Genomic DNA, 22,174 nt, shown 5'->3' with positions numbered 1-22,174 from the left:
GAATAATTGTGACTTACGTCCGATTAATGAATTTTACATTCAACTTATTGTGATTGTTTAACAAAATAAAATTTAATTACCTAAGAACATTAAATAATTGGACCTCTTACGATTAATTGTGAATTACGTATGTGAACAATATTGATAATATACTCGTTCTGAAGTTAACTAGTGTTTTCTTGTGTATCGACTTTCTTTTTCTACCGTAACTCCTTGGTTACTCCACGTCCATGAGGTTCCTGCCTGTTCCTCCACATTAATGAACCTCCACTTCCAAGTGCCTGAGCTAGTCAGGAAGTCGGAGGCCTTCACTAACTTACCTTTTTAAATAAAAACAACGATAAATACTTATATAATTTAGTAATATAAGTTAAAGTGTATAGAAATAAACCAACAGCGTTAAAATAAGCGGTCTTTTTTCTTGAGTGTGTAATTTAACAAGATAATTAAGAGCTAGTCGAGGAATCTAGTATATTACAAGTTTGTTTTTGTTTTGTTACGACAAATAAGTATAACTTTTAACGCGCGTACATAAGTAAACACACCGATTTTTTTCTATTGGTTATGCTTAGATTATAGAAAAATTGGTTATGTTATAATATATTTTCTCAGAAGTGTTTCCAAAATTATGTATGTTCAATAATAATTAGAATGTTGCATTCTTAAATCTTGTGAATTATTTGTTAAATAAAAAAATAGTTAATTTAATTATTAATTGTTGCTTTGCATGGCTTTGCAATAACTGATAATATAATGGATTATATTATATCAACTTTGCAGAAGTATTTCATAAACAGATTTAACGATTTACAAAAACATTTTTTATGTGTTGTGTTGAATTTTGAACATTGAGTAGATACATAATTATGTACCCACGGTGGACGCGCGGCTTAAGCGTTGGACCATCACGCCGTGGGTCTCAGGTTCGAATCCTGGGTCTGGCAAGTACACATATTGTTTTTCAATTTGTGTGTGTCAGGGTATGGACCTAGTAGGTTGAGCAAGTGGCTGACATCCATTTCTCGTAAAAAATAAAATCTGTCAATACAAAACTCGACTCTGTGGAGGCCCATATTATGATCCTATTAGTATCGTACATGGTCGAAAAATATAATAATTGTGGATTTAGAGTTAATCGAATTTAACAATTCTGAAATTTGGAAATTAAACTTCAAAACTGCCAGAGATGAAATTATGAAAAACGAAGACAATTATCTTGACATGATTACCAAAACGTAGAATGAACTCCCAGACAGATTTCATTGCATGAAAAAAGTCACATTCGCTCTTTGAAGTGTTTTCGGTACAACGTACTACTGTGAGAAAACATTCTCAATTATGAAATATAGGTATTATAAACCCGTATCGAAGTTGTTCAACTGAAGAAAATTCGGAAATGTGCATAAAATTAAAAACTTCAAACAATGAACCAAATATTAAGGTGTTAGCTTCCAAAATTGAGTCTCAAGGGAGTTACTAATGTTTAAATATTGTAATTTTTTCATGTTTTTATGTAGCGTAGAGTGTATTATTATAGTCAAATAAAATTGTCTATAATAATTGTCTGTAAATAGATTTAAGTAAGTACTAGTTTTATTTCAATGGCACGCTGAGTGTCCAGTACTTTGAATTACTTGTTTTGTGGCACGCCAATGCATATTTGAGAAATTTGAACATATTGCATGAATAAATTGAACGCATATTTTTGGGCTTTCGCATTTATTTATAAAACATTGTAAGTATATTGCTCGACGATAGAAGGCTATGATCGAGACCCATTTTTCTTTTTTACCCAAAGTAATCACAAAACTGGAGACACGCGGACTTCGCTTAAAGCATACATCAGTGAAATGGCAAATACTTTTCAACAGTAGGTGCCACGAAATTTCGCACTCGTCGCCGATTAAACACATTATTGTAACTACGTAACTTCTTGTTTCGAACAAAAAAATAGTAATTAACAGTTTATTTAGGAATAGTTAAGTTCGCAATAAAAATCGTTTTTGTGTCGTGTTTAGTATATTAAATTTCATTGAATTTGTAGTTAAATTGAATGGGATATTGCAAGACAATGATATGCCGCAGAAACATAGTTTGGAGATATGAGCAATTTAATGTTCTTGTTCGTTCATTATTGTAACAGGAAAAATTACTGTCCTCATTAAAATGATCGATATATCTCATCTAATTATACCGTTTGGAGCAGAATGCGTGGATGACTGACCGATATCAATTTTGACTGGCATGGCATCTCATATTATTGTTATAACCATTTTTTTTAGCAAAATTTGAATTTGTAAGAACCACACATTGATCATAATTATTGAGACATCAGTGTATTTTTTTTTTAAAGTGTCTTAAGTAAAACTTGAATGTATGCTCTGGGAATTGGTTTTATTCAAAATCAACAAATTCATAAAACTTTATATTGATAATTTTCTTTTTTTGTTACTGTATTAGGTATAATGACGAAGATTATTATATTTGTTATTCGATTTTTTTTATCAGTAATATTTGGTGAAACGGATACTAAATAATATCAACGATTTTTTTTTCCATAAAAAACTCAATTTTTTAACCGAATACTTTTTAGTGAATATTTTAATGATAATGATATTATTTTGTTACATAATGAAATCCTCACTCTTATTTGATCGATATTTTGATTTTAAAAAAATTCATGAGAGAAAATGATGAGTCACATTAATATGTATAAAACGTCATGATAAAATTCGAAGATAGACGTACTTACCTACTTTAAATATGAGTTAGATATTCAGTACTTTCCATATACCTATTTCAAGTGTGTCAACCTAACGTCATTTTGAAGTTCAACCAACTGTAAATCGAAATTCACCACATCCATTGGAAAAATCATTGCGATGGTTTGAGCTAGACTTGCCACTTGCGAGAGGGTGAGTTTAGGTGGACGCCATTTTATAAATTCTTAAAATAGGGCCTCCTTAATAAACTCGGTGTACTTCTTTGAACTTCTATAGATGTATAATTGTATTGTCAGTATTGTCACTGCTTTTGTATGTTTATATTATGTTCTCTTTTTATATTTTCAATTTTATCGCTTTTATTACCTTTTTTCCCTTCTTTATACTTAATAATGTTTCATGTCATGTTATGAACGTCTTAAACTTATAATTTGTAATGTCCACAATATGCTAAAAATAAATAATTTGAAATTTGAAATTGAAATTATTTTCGTTTATATTTAGAGGTGATCGAGGTGATCATAAGACACAACAAATTTTATAAAGCTCATAAACCAGTACACCTTTTGTTAAATTGATCTAATATTTCTTATAACGTAGTGGATATAGGTAATTTCGTTTTTACCAATCGAATTTCATTTCAAATTTTAAAAAAATTAGGTCCTTTTTTTTGTAGTTTTGATAATATCCTGGGTCATAATTAATTCATTTTGAACGAATTGACTGATGATATCATATCAGAAATTTAGGATGTATCATAATCTAAGCTTATAATATAATAGCGTCTCGGCCAGGGAACTCAGAAATATCTGTTCTGTGGTCTCGGCCTTCGCCAACAGAATATGATAAGCAAAAAAAGGGTCACTCGGGGGCCAGTGCCAGTGGCACCCGTGGCATAGGTTGCCGGGCGCTGTCCTATTGCATGTTTTGTTAGGGTGTATGCACAGTTATCAGAGTTACATAGAAATCCGTTTTGAGACACGTAGAATATTTTTTATTGTGCATATAAACGTATATTTGAGACGTTAGAGCGTATATTTGGGACATTAGTGCATATTTCATAAATTAATGCATATTTATGGGCTTTTGCTCTTATTTATAAAACATCGTAGATTGCCCGACGATAGCTGTGATCGAGACTCATTTCTTTTTAACCCAAAGTATTCTTCTAAAAACTGGAGGAGACACGAGGATTTTCTTTAACAGTCACTTGGCATTGTTAGATGTTAAAACCATATTGTCTTTTGTCTTCCATCCCAGGTGTGATAGGAGGCAAATACGAAAAATTCTCCAATATAACTGAACAGGTGTGGATTTATCAGAAAATTGAAAACTTTATTTAAATTTTGCCCAATCATCTCTGTGGACGTTGAGAGGTCGTTTTCCGTATATAAACAAATACTGGCAGATATGCAGAAAACAATAATGCCAAAACGCATTAAAAAAACCTTTTTTTTTAAGTTAAGAATATAATAATATAGTTAAGTGTGTCGTTTTTGTTTTTTAAAGCTGTGTTTGGTTTATATTGTATTTCTTATTTAATTTTTTGCACTTATAAAAAAACAATTTTGAAAATAGAATGTAACTGAATGTAACATTATATTGATCATTTAAATTTGTACATAAGTACATAATTTTGAAAACACTTCTGAAAAAATGTAGATATATATATGTATAATATATAATATGTATAATATAACCAGGGAACTTTCTTTTCTGTGAATATAACCAATAGAAAAAATCTTTGTGAAAAAAGTAAGGCAACCCGCAGCAATCGAACCTGCATCTCTCCAGGTATTGAGCCAGCCGCCCAAAGACCACTATGCTAAAGCTGTCATACTAATTACGAAATATTTTAACTATTATTGGCTCTTATAATACTCTTTGAAGCGCTTCCCAAATTGAGCTACGATTGGCAATCGACTTTTGTATTTTAAATCAAAGTAGGTATTACTTTAATTACTAGCCGACGTCACGGATTACTCCAAGATATTTTTGTGTTGTAACTTACTTGAATTTGCTAATAATTTAATAAACTATTTTTAAGATCTAATTAACTAATAAACTATCTATAAGATTTTTTCTATTGGTTATAATACATTTTTTCAGAAGTGTTTTCAAAATTATGTAAGTATGTTCAATACTTAGAATATTACATTCTTGAATCTTGGGAATTATTCGTTGAATAAAAAAATACGGTACTGTTCGGTTATACCGGAGATAGCGGAAAACGCATTTTGAAAATAGCCGATAAACTGGATTATTTGTTAGTTTGGGTTAGTTTAGGTTCGGTTAGGTTGGGTTAGGTTAGGTTAGGTTAGGTTAGGTTTGGTTAGGTTAACCTAACAAATAATCCAGTTTATCGGCTATTTTCAAAATGCGTTTTCCGCTGCCTCCGGTATAACCGAACAGTACCAAAAATACTTAGTTTATTATTTTAAATTTTTGTTTTTTTTTGTTATTGTATTATAATGATTAAAACTTCGATTATAGGATTAAAACTAATAATTCGTTTTCCGTTTTTTCATCATTTGGGCGTATTGCCTATCTACATTTTCCCCATATAAAACTCCCTTTTTAACTGCAATTTTTTTCGTTTTAAGTGCTCATGTGCATCCATATAATCATGTTTTTTTGTTGCATATAAATCCGCTCCCTAGATATAACTTCTAATTTATAAAGAAAGTGGATAATAAAAAAAGAACAATATTTTAAGTACTTATTAGGAATAATTACTTTCTCAGCATTAATAATTTGACCAGAAGCCTTGCCATTAAATTCGTGCCTAGCATAAAAAAAATCATTGACAGCTTTATTCCGCAAAAGCACTTACCTATTTATATTAAAGTCGTGCATAATAATAATTAAACACCTATAAATTCATTTGTTCCAAACCATCCAATGTCTAATGAATGCATTATTAATAATTGATGAATGAACTCATTCAAAAACTCAGAACATTACATCACCTTAAAAATGTGTGTCCGAAAGATTTAAGACAGTACTTACATAAAAAATATCCCTACCTAATTGTTTCCAAGAATTTAAGTAGGTATGAGCTTCGCCCAAGACAATATTTATATATTACAACCCCATGTGGCATTCATGTGTTTGGGACTTTGGGCAGTTTGGAAGTATTTTAGGCGATTTAAAAGGCAGCAAGGCCTATTGTTTATTTAATTGGTATGCCGGTCTTTGTTATTGATACGAAACATGAATTTGGTAGGTATATAATAATATGCTTTGAAATAAGTAGGTATATAATATTTATAAAAATTACTTATTTATTTGACACCCCTAAAACAATGAAAAAATAATAGCGTACATAAAAGGAATGGATATTAAGTGTATATAGGCGGGTACTTTTTGTAGTTATACCTATGTTATAAGTGTAGATATTATAATTTGCGCAAGAAAAAGAAAACAGTTGGTCAGAGTGGGTACTAATACAAAATACAATAGTCATATTAAAATACACCTTTTCAAACACTACTTAGAAATCAATGTCTTTTTGAAACTATTACAAGAAATAAAAATAAAGCTTCATTTTTTCTTTAAAAAATATCAAACTGAATTTTAAATTATTGAGTATATTTTATCAGTGTATGGCAACATTAACATATATAGCAAGACCGTACATGTCATCATGGACGCTCTAAGACAGTCTAAGAATTGAATTTTGCAAAGGGATAATGACTTGCTTAATCTTTTTTTCTTCATCGCAAAATTTTGCAACGTTATAAAACAATCTCCCTGGCAGGTTCGGGTATTGGTTTTCCAGACTTTGAAGTCATTTTGTATGAGATATTGTTAAAATACTGGAGAGTGGAGATGTTCGCGGTAAGTGTTTACTGAATGGAATGTGTCGCTGCACATGAGTGGACCTACCACTACCCCCACCTTTCGCACGTCTTTCCTCTCACCCCGCTTCATCTCGCGGGTCTTATTATGCCGGTAGAGCTCTACAAGCTTCGGGTTGAAAAGCGCTACCAGGGAACTCAGAAATATAGGGAACTGAAATACCCAACCGGTAAGGCTACGCAAGCAACCGATCTCGAGTAAGGTAAACTTAAACCGCGTGTTCAGAAAACGTCACTCTAAACTTGTGCGTCGGTCTGACAACTGCCTCAGTGCTCTCGGTTTTATGTTAATTTAAAATTGAAAATGGCAATATGTTCAGTAAAAGGTTGTAGTAGCGATACAAATATGAAAAATAAAACAAATAGCGCAACTACATTTCACAAGAAAGCATATTTTTGTTGTTATTTTGAATATATATGTCAATATCTTAACATGAATTAAAATTAATTTTACGCGTGGTATTTGACGACGCACAAACAATATTGGGTGTATTTGGAAAGTGCGACGCACACCATTGTATGCATATAATACGTGTGTTTTGTTTGAATAACAGGGCCGCATTTCAGACAGGGAATATTAGATAATATTTATTATAATCAATTATAACTGTTTTGTTTATAATAATGATTTATACAGTTGCGTATGCAATATGCATAGGTAAATGTGCATTTATTTACTGTCAATATTCATTTTAATCACAAAATGAAGAGATAAACACACAAATTACAAAGTTTAACGATTTCAAATATTTTATGAATAATTAATGATATTATACTAAGAATTGACTTTTGGCATAACAGATTTCCAGGGGATCAAGATCAAGATCATGTTAGGTTAGTATTGTTATAGTTATATAGTAAAATATTTACTGTAGAAAATTATATTTGAATTAGATGTCGATGGTCTGAATGTTACTTTCTATTATCAAGAAATAACGTAAACACATAAGTATTGTATACATATATAATGTTTATAAAGGGGCTGTATTATTTTTTATAATTATTATTTGTTTCTTTATTAAACACCATAACAGGCCGTGAAGCCCAATAATAGTGGTAAAACTCCCAGGCTTAAGGAAGTTACATATTAGATTATGTAAATATATTTTGACTTCACCGGGATCGAACCCAGAACTCATCATCTGGGATGGAAGGCCAGTACCTTACGCACTGCCGCCGATTATGAATTAAAAAAAAACACATGGCTAGCTATATTATTTCAAATTTTAAAACTACGTCGACATACCTAATCTCCGTCGGCATTTTGACATAGCCATGATCTTTTTATCATTCCAAATAGGTACCTTGTTTTGGATATCCATCTCAACTACCATAAGCAGACACAAAACCTTGTAATTGCTGACTATCACTTTATTTTGAAGTCATTAAATGTTTCAGTTATGTATTATTGCTCACCGTAGATGTATTGTGTACCTACCTATATTTAGTCGGAAGGGAAGTGATAATGCCATGTTTAGAGAGATCTTCCATTATACATGCGACAGAAAAGTCAAAAAAGTTGATATTTGGTTTTTCTCCCTGTCTCGATTGAATAAATCGTGTATAATAGGTAAATTTAATGTAATATGCAATGGGTTAGAGAAATAATAAAGTAGGACGTATGGACGGGCGTTAGTAATATGTAGTAGTTAAAATAATTAAGATAATTAAGGAATTAATGTAATTAAAGTAATATTAATATTAATCATATTATGTACATCGATATCGCTATATGTTTGGTTGATAGTCTGACATCCGTCAACCTTATATAAATGTGTAGCATATGGCGGTATCGGTGATCGGTGTGAATTTGTAAGAAATACAACCACCCCTAACGGATAAAAAGGCAAGATTATTAAATCCAAAGTCAGTCTGTTTTTGTCACTTGTGGGTTCCGGGAGTCGCTTCTGCGATGGCTTGTTGCCCCGGGACCCTCACGATCTCGTCTGCATAACTAATTAGAAATAATTAAGTTAATGTTAAATAATTAGTTAATAATAATCAAGTTAATTTTAAAATAATTAAATAATAATATTCGAATTAATTTTTAATTAATCAGTAATAAATGTGGTTATTTTTGTGACTTCGGATATTAGTTGACTCTTGTTTATTGAGACTTCGAACTGTGAACTTCGAATATTAATTGATTTGACTTTTTTTTTCCTTACTAATTGTGGTGTATGGATAATAACAATAAATCGAGTTTCTTTTAATTATTATAAACTTTGGGACTTTCGATACCAATGTGAATGATACCTTTGGACTATAATCCTTGATGAAGGAATGCCAAAAGGAATAAAATACGAGTTCTGAAGATTTCATCTGGTGTTTAATTGACTTTGTGCCCCGTGACTTCTTGGTTACTCCACGTCCATGAGGTTCCTGCCTGTTCCTCCACATTAATGAACCTCCACTTCCAAGTGCCTGAGCTAGTCAGGAAGTCGGAGGCCTTCACTACATATAAAATTTGCGTCTGGACGATGGACTAGTTGATTTGGAACTTATTGTAGGTAAGTAGGTATTATTGGAAATACAAATATGGTAATACCTGCTTTAATATAAAAATAAATGTACCTACATATAAAGATTAATAGTGTTATTTAATTCATTTTGGATATCATTGACCGTTATAGATAAGTACGTAGTATTTACCTTAATTTTTACATATTCTGATGATAATACATCCATGGTGGCCAGCGGTCATATTTCAAGAAGTGGGCTCGATCCCGCGGATATAGAGAAATACATGTTGTTTTTTAAATATGTGTTAATCCAGCGTAAAGACCCAATGTGTTGGGCGAATGACTAATAAGTCACAACTCTTCTTTGTAGTAAGTCGATTAATATAATCTTCATTTTGTGGAAACCAATACGTTCCGCATTTCTGTTGATTTAATTCATTTTAATATTATGATCATGAGGACAGGCAGACAGACTATGCGCCTCATATGGGCGGCCATTGTCCAAAAGGTTACCCGAGAAGGAACGAAACAGTTCATTATAAATTATTCATACACATTTTACATGTATTAATTATTTAATAATAAATTCAGTTTACTTTGTGAAACAACATTTTCTAAATATAATTTAAAAAAATATAAATAAAAAGGATTTTAAGTTATAGGTACACATTTATATTTTTATAAAAATCAATGTTTTTTAAAATAAATATAAAAAATAATAAAACGATGAATTAGTCAAAAATCTACAGGGTAAAAAATTGAAAACTTAATAAACTAAATTTTAATAATGACCATAAATGTAAATAATAACGTAACTCGTGACATAAATATTATGTAAGTAACAAATTTACATTTTTTAAAATTAAGTAAGTACTTATTTTTAGTTTAGACTTTGTTGGCTATGACTATAAAATTTCGTTATTACATCTAAACTTACGAGCTATAAATTTCTGTCTGATTGATGCCATGCTTTAGGCGGTAACAACATGATACCAATATATATTACAAAAGGAATTATAAATCTGGATTTAGGTAAAAGAAGTGGCTTTGTCAAAATTTTCTAATATGTAAGTACTAAGTTAAGTGTTGAAAAGTTCTTAAAAATGTTCAAAAATGCTTTATTTTTTAGTCTTTTCCAAATTATTTACTTACTTGTATTAAAAACAACAAAAAATCTATAGTGCATCATTATTGTTATAATTATCAATTAACAAGTCTGAAAGGCATTAAACAATCGCTTGTACTGGAAACATGACATCGATATAGGTACTTCTTTTACCAAAAGTCCAGAAATATAATAGGTATTATTATTTATTTACAATACTGAAGTAAATAATGCTATTTCGGGTAACCTGTAATATTCATGTATAAATAAAATATATAAAACTACGTAATAAAACCATCGGAATATAAGGGAAAGACAGAAGAAAATAGATAGGCTACATTATTAATTACAAACATATCGTATAATATTTAATTTATGTAGTTTAATCAATTAAATTATTTAAAACCAATAAAGACATCTCATAAAATTAGTATTAAATCTAATTGGAATATTACTATTTGCAAACTATTGCCGCATTTTGTAAGATACGTGTACAAATGTATTCCACGGTGAAATGTTCAACGAAGAGCTCGTCATTTGATTAAATGTTACATGAAGACAATATGTTTCACGTACTGCGGCACACGAATAAATGTCCTGCGGTGAACTGTATACGTACAAATTTCCGAATACGCCAAAATCAAACGACATAACTCTTATTACAAATTAAACAGATTACATAACAGTCAAAGAAAAGAATTGTTAAAGAAACGATATATATACATTTAATTTGGTATATGGAAGAACTGTAGGTAACTCAAATTACAAAATGGAATTTATTTTTTTCCATTTCGAACGCTGGTTAAAATCAATTAATGTGATACCTGAGATTCTCGGATTTTGCAGATTTTAGAAATATTAGGTCGAATATTTGATATAGCTATCCTCAATTCTTCGTCTAACTATGTAAGTCTTTCTCGTTTTATAGTTTTATATTAGTTATTTTATTCTTGAGAAACCGAGCTCACACAAATATGATGTTGAAAACTGTAACAGATTTTCAGTGCCAGATGTTCGACTTGGACAGAAATCCAAAATTTCTCCATAGTTACATATTTCAGAAAATTTAATTTAAAGGACGACCCGTTGACAAGGTGACCAATTCTTCTTCTTATTGGTGCGAAAATTCACAACTCGATGTATCAATCGTACCTAGTAAATGGATTTCGTATCCAGTCATAATTTTCTATATTGAAGGAGGGAAAGTAATATGCAATATTTTCTTCCAATAAAGCTAAATGTTCTAATGTCGGAAATAATTTCCTAGGCAATGTTTTCGTTAAGTGAAGGAAACATAATATCTTATTTTTCCCTATTATTCGATTTTTCCACGGAGTTATTTTTTTCCGAATTCCTGTCAATTTGTCAGTGAATGTCAATTTTTTTTTCGTTTTTTCCTTGAATGTTTGTGTTAACGTTATGTAAGTAATTAAAAATATCTGCTAAATATGCCATTTTAGTACACCAATCAATCATCATTCTGAAGACATTTTACAAGTATTTCATTTTGTAATAAGATCATTGATATACTACTAGATGAGGAGTTCCCATACAAGTGTCATTTTAAAAATGTACCCCAAAAGAAGATAATAGTACGAATATTATCATCTTATAATATTTCCTTGTAGGTATAAAACGTTAAGACCGTTAACATGGATTCCCGAATTTCACCCGTATTGTTATTGTAAATTGAGATTAATGTTTTATTTTAATAAGAAATTCTCCAAATTTAAGCATCATCACAATGTCATTCTCATTCCATTTTATTTTCGTTCATGTGAGTTTTGTCCTGTAGGTGACATTTTTTTTCAAACACTTTGATACTTATATTTGGAAAGAGCATGATAGAAATACCCTCTTCTATTCTTGATGTCTATGAGTTACATATATATGCCCCATCCTGGTACGTGGTAGCAAATAACTAAGGACCGAAAAGAGTGGAGATGGTTATGGAGAGGCCTTCATCCAGTAGTGGATCGACCGAGGTTGCTAAGCCAAGAGTGCGTTAGGGTCATTACAGGGAAAATGAGTTTAAAAAAGTACATCAGCAAAATTTATTACGGGACAAATTTACAATAAAATACCCATGAGTATATGAAAAAACCAATAAAAAAAATTTCAAATTGCTGCAAATTGTCACTAATGCCTTCATGGCATAGCACCATAGAGATATTAAATAAAAAGAGGGCAAGCAATCGGCTTTCTCATGCAACTGAATGAGGCAGGCCAACAATAGCCGCCAACTTACGAGAAATAGCGACCCGATAAAAAAAAATCAGGGCATCACGCAGGATTTACTTTGGTCATTATAATGTATTCATATAACATAATGTTAACGTGGAAATTTTGCCACAAATTGATTAGCAGCCTGCCTCACCATACTTTTTCACCATACTTGCCTGCTTCACCATACTTTCATATAACCTGCCGCCCCTAGCATAGCACTGTTGATAATATATTTGTGCAGTATCTTTTTATTGAAACTTGAGGAGAACTTTTTCATGGTGCCATTCCCCCATGCGTCTATGATTTGTGATAATATTGTATTTAAAAAAAATGTTTTAAATGTCAAATACCAACTTTTAAATTATTTTTAAACATGAATCATTTTGTTATATTCTAGGAGTTTATACAATGCCCAGTGGGTCTATTCTATACTTATCGAACACTAAATTGATAAATAGTATCAAACTTAGGGTAGGTTTGTATCAAAATATTAGCACTTATTGTAACAATTACACGAAGCCGGTTTTTATTGTTGCAATAAGTGCGATATTTTAACAGCAGCAAGATAGGTGCTGTTAAAATATAGCACTTATTGCAACAATAAAAACCGGCTTCGTGTAATTGTTACAATAAGTGCTAATATTTTGATACAAACCTACCCTAAGTTTGATAATATTTTTCACTTTATCACTTTAGCGGTCGATAAGCATAGAATAGACCCACAGGAATGGAAGACGTTATCGAGTTAACTCGACTTCATCGACGCCTAATGTTTATTCCAGCAGTACTCAGGATGACACCGGGGAGCAGCAGCGGTTCGTAAAATTCTAAAAAATACCATCATTGTGTGGTGCTATTTGACAGGTTCATAGATAATCGGTAAACGTCAAAAACATGTTCTGTGCGGTGTAGTTCATATTTATTCCGCCAAGTTCGCCACTATATTTTTACTGCGCATGCTCAGTATCGTGCAACTTGCAACTGTCGCATGAACATTCAAAAGCCGCTGAACCTAATAATAGATTCAAACATGCAGTCTTGCAGTCTTGCAACTTGCACGATAATACGTGTTTACACCCACGGTGGCCGCGCGGCATAAGCGTTGGACTACAAAGCCGTGGGTCCCAGGTTCGAATCCTGGGTCTGGCAAGTACACATATTGTTTTTCAATTTGTGTGTGTCAGGGTATGGACCTAATAGGTTGAGCAAGTGGCTGACATCCATTTCTTGTAAAAAACAAAATCTGTCAATACAAACCTCCACTTTGTGGAGGCCCATATGATCCTATCAGGATCGGACATGGTCGAAGACACTTGCATTTTCTTATGGCCGCGATAATACTCGTACTTATTGTCAGCAGTAAACCTATGCACGTGTAAAACTGATCTATCCTTGAGCACGCAAACCTGTGTAACGAGAAATGCTTCAAACAACAAATCTTATCTACCTTTGCGCATATTATTGTGAAATGGCTGTTTATGCACAGCGATCTGAGTACTCTGTCTGCTGGGTAAGAGGGACCACCATGGGCGCCAACGGTATTTTGTGTAAGGTAGTGCATGTAAGAAAATTTACATTCTCCTTCCACCAAATGTTGGATATTTCGCGTAGGTGTCGCAGTTTACAATATGCAGCCACCCCATAGTTCCCTGCATGACCCCACACCCTGAAGCGGGCCCCCAGGCCAGGATGTAAGACGGCCCCGCTACCTATCGCTAAGGTTAAGAGCGTTGTGGTTTTCTTCAGTAATTTTCCCCAAAAATGGTTTTCGCGAAACCTATTAATTGTTAAGGGTATTCCGTGTAATTTTAGCGGATTTTAAATAAATCTATTTGGTTTATTGAATTGTCGGCACTCAGCATCACATTATGAAGCACTAATATAAATCATATTGGATAAATAGCCATTTTTGATTATGTTCTATTCTGCCAAGATAATAAAAAGACGGTACAGGATTTTGGATTGGATCTGCATAATATGTTGATTGGCCAAGGATACGATGGATGTGCCAACATGTCTGGTCATATAGATGGAGCTCAAAAAATAATACGGGATTCATCATACTCAAAAGCCATGTTCTTCCATTGCGCAAGTCACCGTTTGCAAAATGTTAAAAATTAAATTTGTTTTTTCTACATAGAACTTGCTTCAATAAATAATATTGTTATATTTATGTATTATACAACAATTGCTAAATTTTAAATTAATTTTAATTTAATTTATTTTTAAAACCACCATAATAAGGGCGTATAAATCGCTAATTCAATTATAATCAAACTAATACCGATACTTAAAATACGCAACTAAACTGACTAATTAAACTGACCATTGCGTGGTTGGACAATAATATTTTTTTTAATTCTACATTTTTTTAGTTGTCGATACTGACAGCAATTGATGTAAATAAATACTTTTAAATTAAGAAAAAAACTAGTGATGTGCTAACCACTTTAATCAATGTGGAAAAGTCTTGCCTTACCATTTTAACACTCATATAAGTCCGAATAAATAAACCGCAAATAATCCAGTATAAATAATATCCCAGTACCAACAACACACTATCACTCTCTCCTTGAATCCAATGTAATAGGCGATAAAAATAAGTAAAAAATAAATCCGACTGAGCCACTGTCGTACGCAAGATGCAAGGTATTCAGACCAAAACTCAATATCTAGTATTTAAATATTTAAATTTAGTTATAGTTGAACCATTCGAAGGATGCGGTTATAGTCTGAAGCAGCTGTCAAAATACTAGAATCAACAAAAAGGATTGTTTCAAATAAATTTTATTATTAAAACAATCAAAAAAAGTCAACCTATTTTAAAACAGTTTATAACAGACAGCGGGAACAAATCTAATTATTAATCTAATATTAATCAAATCTAATAAATAAAAATTAAAAATAAAAATAAATATTTTTTTTTAACCAAAGATGGTGCGCGCTGGCACCACCTTGGACCATACTGCCGGCGCCCATGGGGCTCACTAATAAACTGATATAATTTATAGCGCAAGCTCGCCCAGTGGGTTATTACATTTTATTGTAAAAATATCTATTATAATGCATGATGTCTTTTTTTAGTGAAATGTCTTTTATAAAAAAGTAAAATATGATATTTTTATGTTCAGTATTTTTTTTGACCTGACATTTGATATATTTGAGATACCTACTGGTTTGTTGAAAAGACATGACAATTTGTAATTGTTATTCAAGTATCTTGTAAAATGATTGTCTATTTCTGTTTAGTCGATCGTCTGAGTTGGCGGAAAATGAACGCTGGGTTGGTAGAGCCAAGTTTGTCGAAGTCTTTGAGCATAATATTTTTGAATCCCCGAGCACATTCTCTCTAGCACACAGCGTCACTAAAGAAATGGATATGGCTTCTGGTGTTGCCGGTTGTTTCAGGTTTGTTTTATATTTTTGATTATTATTATTTTCTAACATAGATGTTAGTAAAAACCCACTCTAGGTGTGTGCGCGCGCACACAATTCGCCGAGCGCGCGCACATACATTACAACAGAGCTCACAAAAGTTACACCAGCATTAGGATGAAAGGGCGTTAGGATGAGTTCCTAACCTGTTCAAAGTACAAACATTTTCTTCAGGAGGAAGAAGTTGTTATTCAGCAGTACAATGACTTCAAGTTCTTAGTCTCGGAAAAAGTCAGAGGCAAACTGATAAACAACTTTCCAGATATGGTGACTTTGGCTTTTCAGAATGACCAATTTGCCGAGTTGGCAAAATTGATGGATATTTGTGGAACAATTTTAAGCTTCCAGTGCAGATTGCGAGCATGGTTACAGCCTTACGAACAGTTTGAAAACCAAATTAAGGAATCGTCTACAGTTAGAACATTTGGAAATGTTGAGTTTACTTCAAGATGGAGGATCAATAGATCTTGATAAGGTTTATTCAGACTGGGTAAATTTGAAATATTAGTTGGTATATTTTAAGTAGATACAGGTTATTGTCGTGACGTGGGTTGGTCATGGCGATTTGGCGGGCTGCAGACGTGGTGTCGCGGCTGGGCTGCTGATGCTTGGCATCCGAGGCGAGAGTCAGCGCGGCTTGGCGATTCAGTCTTTTTGGCGAGAAATGCTGGCGGGCTGTCCGGAATGCTTTTCGCTTAGTATCTTGCTTGGCGCCGACGCGGTCCTTTTGGCTGGAGAATAGGGGATGCTGGCTTGGCTTCGCGTCTGAGGCGAGCAGAGGCAAGAAGAGATCCTGGCTGGTCGACGTCTGATCCGAGAGAGAGATTTTGCGGTCGATGCTGTTGCTTCGGCGTTTGATGTAAGAGACAGCTTTTCGCGCGCGTTCAACCGTCAGATTGCCGGCATTAACGCGCTCTCTGTTTTACCGACGGCGCTGTTTCGAGTGGCCGTTTTTGGTAGACCGCGTCTGTGTTTTGGCGGGAGCATAGACGAATTCGAATTTCTAGGAGACGGGTTCCGCTCCGCCGAGGGTTGCGATAACCGCGAAGAGTGGACGTAGGCTGTGGTATTTTGGGAAAGTTGATGGTTCGGTCCGCCCTTTGAGGTAGTCTCCTGTGGGAGACTTCCATCTGGTATCAATACTTAGGCTGCGGTTAGCGTACAGACGCTCATGCGACTCGCGTTGAAGTCTAGACTAATTATCCGCTCCAAATGTTTTGCCTGTCCAACGTAGGAGCGTCTTTTACCAGCGGCTTGAGCCAGTGGCACTTCACCTTTTCAATATAAATATTTATTTAATATATTTAATGAAATTGAGAACCTGAACAGACTTATTTGGATTATAACCAGAAGGTATTGTATGATCTTTTTGTAGAATACCCACTTTGTTTGTAAACTTATATCGCTTAACAAATGCACGTTACAAACATTTGGAAGTCTACGCACGTATTCACCTGCACACATTCTTATCAATTAAATGTAGTCTGGGCAGCCCGTATCATACAAATGTATGAGATTTAACCAAAACAACATTCGTCGAGACCACACGGCGTTACTTTTAGTGAAACAACATCTATAGACACGTCCACGTTCGCATGTTTCTTTGTGGGTTTGCATACGTTTTCTATTCGTGGCGAAATACAAAAAAGTGCACATTTGTTTAAAATATTATCTATGAATTATTGTTTTTATACAAATGTTTGCAAAAAATTGATATGCAACTTTTTTTTTTTTTTTGTGATTTTACCGAGGCTTTGACTGCGACTCGCTGTCATATCGCCTCTTCTCTTCTAGAAGGGGATCCGTCGATCAGGTCCTCACTCCTATTCTGTTAAATAACTTTACAATTTTGCCTAGCTCTTCCGTCTTACCCACCGCCAGGACACCCTTCAATTCGTCGACATTCTCATAGATATCTGCAATTCGCAGCTGTACTCTGTGAACTTCATATTTGGGGCATTGCAGTGCTATATGTACAATGTCCTCTAAAACATGACATTCATCGCAGAGCTGCGATTCGCTTCTTCCCATGAGGACATCAAATCTTTTGCCCATGGTGTGCCCTGTTCTTAGCCTCAGTATTAACTTAAGCTCATTCCTCGTCAAAGAAGACTCTACAAACCAGGGCACCTCTCGTGGTGTTGGTAGAATCGACTTACTCCATTTCCCCTTTTCTAATGATGCCCTATGGTGAAAATCTATCCACATACTATGGCACATTTTCTTTATAGCCTCATTCCAGTCCAGGTTTTCTGGTATCCACTGATATGGTACCCCTGAATGGCCGGCTACCTTTGCCAGCTCATCTGCTCTTTCATTTCCCTCAATGCCCATGTGCGATGGGATCCATTGAAGGCATAGATCTCCTCCTCTATTTTTCTTGGCGTCGATCTGGTCAAGGATGTGGTATGCTATGGTTTTACTGTTATGTGAGCGAGTTGCTGCGGCAAGATGTTGTAAAGCGCTTTTGGAGTCTGTTAAAATGACAGCGGATTGCGCCGAGAAATCATCGCTTAAAGTGTATTTAATTGCTTCGTTTATCGCGATGAGTTCCGCCGTCATTATTGGTATTGCTGGGTTTAGCTTCCAGCTCTTGTTTATACCTACTTCTGGTATCACAAGAGCTGCTCCTGCTCTATTCTGATCTTTGGATCCATCTGTATAAAGGTGGCTCCATCCTATTATTATTGAAGATAACAGTGATGACACATAATATTAGTGGTTTATTTTTTGTATGTACAAGTACATGTGAGTTGGAGGAATTCTGCATCTCTGCATTCAACATCTTCAGGCAATATGTAGGTAATCTTGACTCAATAGGTAGGTAATAAGCTTTTTACCTACTTTGTTGTATTAATTTTATTAAGTATATAAGATATAATTAACTGCATTTGTTGATAATGTTTATTTACCTTTCGTGAGTGTGCATAGTACCTGAAGATGCCGTAAGTCAAAAACCGGTTCGCACAAAACGACTCAAACGGAATACATAGTACAAAACTTAAATGGATTAGATTATTTATACCTGTACATATTTAAAAAAAAACTTAAAGTATAGGTACATGCTAGTGTAATTTATAATACTATGGGTTTAGTAGGTATTTTCCTTCAAATAAAAATGAATAGCAAACTAAGACGCGCGTAAAACACAAAATGTTTTGTGATCCGAATTAAATATAGCAGCGGCTTCCCAACGCTACCGATTGCAGACGTTTTTGGAAGTCGGGCAAACGAAGGGCGAGGGGAACAGTCAATTTTGTTTGACACACCGCTTATAAGCCGCTGGAAACGCTGCAAATTCGACGAGCGGCCAGACTGTCTACCGCTCACTCTCCGCGCTTTCAGGGTGGTCCCCATACATTTTTCGGCTCCGCTCGACCTGGCCGCTTGTAGGCTAACCAAGGGCTTAGGCCATTCAAATGTTCTAGGGTGGACGTCAGTACGTCGCTATAGGATTTGTTTCCCGAATATCCATTTTTGTCGAAATCGACATTTTAATGCAGTTCAATTTCTTTTATCGAACTCTACCGAAATCATTTATAAAAACAATATATTTTTATCTAGGAACAGAGATATTTTTTTAAAAAACCCGAATACGCCATGTTAAGTTACAATTACTCCGTGGTTTTCTCCCGAATGTCCAACTATTCGTACCTGAATATCCAAGTTAATTTCGGTCGAAATATATCTCTGGCTGAGTGTTTATTTCCCGAATATGACTTTAGCCAATCAAACCGCGCTCACGCCGTGCATCTCGCTCCCACATTCACGCTGTCTAGCTCTAAAACAATCACGCCCACTTTCATATTTTTCCGCCGTCTGGAGACTTCTTTCAAATTTCGTCTTATTGATATTGTTTTTAACGTTACTATTGTTTTAATAGTGAATTCATCAAATTTGAAGAAATCATTCATAGCTGATACATCACCAGTTCGCCCTGAACTTACAATAGAGTTGTGGAAGTGAGTATTTCAACCTAAATAACTGCATTTTGTTTTGATAAATGACACAAAATCCCAACGGTTATATGAATTCTACAGTATGACCCGGCAACTACTATGACGTAAAAAATAATTATTATTTCAAATTATTATTAATCAAACATTGTTTGTCTTTATTTTACTTTTAATCTAGGTATTTCTATGAAAATAAAGGCGATGCTATTATTTATTTTTGAATGCGCTGATAATTAATATTTTAATTTAATATGTATGTTAGTAACTATTTATTTGGTGGATATTATATACTTAGGATATTGGTACCTACCTAATATTAGCAGCCAATGGTAATTAATTTATACATGCTATTATTTTGTGTTGTTGTTCCTTACAATAGTAAATATATAATATTTATTTGGTGGTTTGTAATAAGTTTAATTGTCAATTATAGAAATATATATATATAGATTTTTTTTTTTTTGGAAAAAGTATTAATATAAAATTGTTAGCAAGTACGAGTAAGTACCATCATAAAATATTGGAGAAATGACCGTGACGTCGGTTAGTAATTGAAGTAGTAGATACCTTATAATATATTTTCTCAGAAGTGATTAAAAAAATATATGTAAGTATGTTCAATTATTAGAATGGTACATTCTTAAATCTTGTGAAATATTCGTTCAATAAAAAAATAGTTAATTACTTAAAAACTATTTTATTACCGAAAAAAAAACCTAAAAAAGCGATTGCCGCGTGTTATTATTTCATACGAACTTGGGTAATTACGATCATTAAGTATTTAAAAAGTAGAGGTAATTATTAACAATTATCGTGTAAATAAATATAACATTTGAGGCGCGTACTTTTTGACCACTCAGTAATCTGTGGGCCGTGCAGCAATACGCTACGGTCTTAAATCCCGAACGTCCATGTTTTGTCCCGAATATCCATTATTCTGAGAGAGCGCTAAAAATTTCCCGAATATCCACAGTGAGTACTTGTAAATAAAACGCATTTTCTGTTCATTTAATGATTTATACCAGTATATTATTCTTGGAATCTATTCTTAGATAATGTTGCAATCATACAGTATAGAAAGAATGATTGTTACATCTACTGATATTAAAATATACGACAGTGAAATTTGTTTTTCGTCTCCTGTAAAATTGACATTTGGTCTATTCGGGAAACAAATCCTATAGCGACGAGTAGAGGACCAATGTCCCAGGGGTGTGTCAATATGTATTACAATAAATATAATTTACTATTTTAATGAATAAATTAATTGACATTACATATATAGTGTTATTGATTATTGTCATTATTAAAAATTAGCCATTTCGTTTAGTTGTCCAAATACCGTTATGTGGCGCACAAAATTTTTAATAAGTTGCACAGCCAATGTCTTTTGCGCACATATCCTTGTGAAAAATAGAGGGAACATTGGTCGGTACCTATATTGTACAGATCTTTCCCCATCATAAGTCAATTATAGAGCCGAGCTGTCTTGGGAGTCTTTTTTTTGTTATAAATAATGAGACACTAAAAATAATAAAATTGCGTATTATAACTCTGTACCTACCTGAGATCCAGAAAGTCTTAAGGGGTGACATGCTCAGCGTAGGTCAAAATTGGGCTTTTATTCTATTTTCAAAGCATGATCCTGGACATTCCTTAAACGTTGTAGATAACCTATTTAAATAATTTTGAAGCCTTATTATCCTTTATATTTATTTTAAACATTTGATGACTGCATAAAGTATTTGTATTACATAAAAAAGTATTCTTTTAAACCTCTCGCTCTAATGTTTTAGAATATAGTCATATTTCAGTACATAAATGTGCAGTGGTGTTAAGATTTTTTACGTTTATTAATTTTTAAACGCATTTATAAAACCATCAGTATAATTTATGTCGATATTATTATAGTGAAATATTTACGATAACAAAATTATATTGATTATCTCTGTGATCCCAAATTTGGCAAGAATTAGGCATTTTTTGAATATTAAAATGCCTAATTCTTGTCAAATTTGGGTTCAAAGAGATTATCAATACTTATAATTTTTTATCTTAAATATTTCACTATAATAATGTCGACATAAATTATATATTACATAATTGACTACGGTAATAGATCAGAAGACTGTCTTTTAATAAATCAAATATAAATGAAATATTTAAAAAAAATATTTTCTTTTCTCATAAATTGGGTGGGTGTTCAGCGCTCTAGCGCTCTCAAGGGCGCATCGCCACTGAAGGTATCCATGTGTTACAACGGTCAACTTCTAACCGTTTTTCACGAAAGTTCACAAAACTATAAGTTATTGCTATCTGACAAAATTGATATATGTAATTCCGTGTTATTTTTGAAATTATGCAAAAACACAAAATCAATTTCAGTATTTGTTGGCTTGAATGAAAG

The sequence above is a fragment of the Rhyacophila brunnea genome, unplaced genomic scaffold, assembly GCF_057557595.1.
Source record: "Rhyacophila brunnea isolate RB1 unplaced genomic scaffold, BYU_Rbru_1.0 scaffold_1, whole genome shotgun sequence".
NCBI classification, from domain to species: Eukaryota; Metazoa; Arthropoda; class Insecta; order Trichoptera; family Rhyacophilidae; genus Rhyacophila; species Rhyacophila brunnea.
This window is presented reverse-complemented; position numbering follows the sequence as displayed.